A 1,701-nucleotide genomic window follows, 5' to 3' on the forward strand; every position below is an offset into this window, starting at 1 on the left:
CGAGCCTTTTTTACCACGGTGTTGATGTGACAGGACCATGTCAGGTCCTGCGTGATGTGAACACCGAGGTATCTGAAGCTGTCCACTCTCTCCACTGGGCTCCTGTTGATAATGGGGGTCTGGTAGTTCCTCACCTGCTTTGTACTGAAGTCCACTATCAGCTCCTTTGTCTTGCTGATGTTCAGGAGGAGATTGTTTCTCTGGCACCAGTTCTCCAGATTTCCAACCTCCTCCAGGTAGGCCGTCTCATCGTTGTTGGTGATCAGGCCCACCACGTTTGTCGTCAGCAAACTTGATGACGGTGGTTGAGTTGGTAGTGGCCACGCAGTCAGAGGTGTACAGAGAGTACAGCAGGGGGCTCAGAACACAACCCTGGGGGGCTCCAGTACTGAGAGTGATGGAGGCTGAGACATGTCCGCCCATCCTTACTGCCTGTGGTCTGCCAGTCAGAAAATTGGAGATCCACTGACACATGGATGAGCTGAGTCCCAGGTGCTCCAGCTTGGTGGTGAGTGTGGAGGGAATTATGGTATTAAATGCAGAGCTGTAGTCGATGAAGAGCATTTTCACATAATTCCCCCTCCGAGTGTCCAGGTGAGTGAGAGATGTATGAAGGAGATGTGAGATGCATCATCCGTGGAACGGTTTGGACGGTATGCAAACTGTAATGGGTCCAGTGTGTCTGTTAGTGAAGAAATGATAAAGTCTCTGACCAGGCGTTCAAAGCACTTCATCACTACTGAAGTGGAAGCTTGTGGAACTACTGAAATGGAAGCTTGTGGAACTACTGAAATGGAAGCTTTTTTTTTAATAAGGATATCAGCTTTTCAGGTTCATGACCTTTTGAATAATTTTCTTATGGGGTCTTCTAAAGGAGCATTAATTAAATAATTTCAACAAGAACATAAACAAACTTTGGTAAGAGCACCTGTTTAATGCTTTATAGATTACAGTAATATTTCAACAGTATTAGTTCAAGCTGTGAATGTCATGTAAACAGCACTTACCAGATAGATTTATGTGAAGCATGAACATCTGCTAATTAATCTTACGACCACCTTTAGGTAAAATTCAAGGTTTTGTTCGAAATTAAACAACTGTTCCTACAAGCTCCTGGTACCAGTGGAATCAAGTCATTATATTAGGTTAGCTTTTATGCAAACTTAAATACAACCTTCCCACAGAAAGATTTCTATAAAATATTTATATCTTTTTTAATCTATGTATATAAGTTAAAGGGTTGTTTTGTCTGTACATTGGTCAGAAGTCACTCTTATAATGATATCTCTAAATTTTTTAGACTTTGAGGGACCCCAAACCAGTCTCAGAAAAAAATCTGTCTGTGTGTCTTTTCTGTATGTCTGTCCTGCCAGATGTTGTTACCGCATCATGCAAAAATGACTGCACAGAATTTGACAAAACGTGCCCTTAAGTATATGCCTGAAGTCAAACTTAAACTTTAAACTTAATCTTTAAAAAAGTTCAACTTTCAAACAAAATCAAAATGTTGAGTAGAAGTGAAGGCATGAGCAGTTATGTGCCAGACTATAAATCGCCAGTTTTAAGTACTTAGTTATCTGTCTCAAGGTTAACCAGCACCATAAATGAAATCAAAATGTTGAGTAAAAGCGATGATATGAACAGTTATGTGCTGGATTTAATAATCTACTTTTCAGCGCTAAAATAATAGCACTGAAGTAG

This window comes from Clarias gariepinus, chromosome 27 (genome assembly GCF_024256425.1).
Source record: "Clarias gariepinus isolate MV-2021 ecotype Netherlands chromosome 27, CGAR_prim_01v2, whole genome shotgun sequence".
Taxonomy (NCBI): Eukaryota; Metazoa; Chordata; class Actinopteri; order Siluriformes; family Clariidae; genus Clarias; species Clarias gariepinus.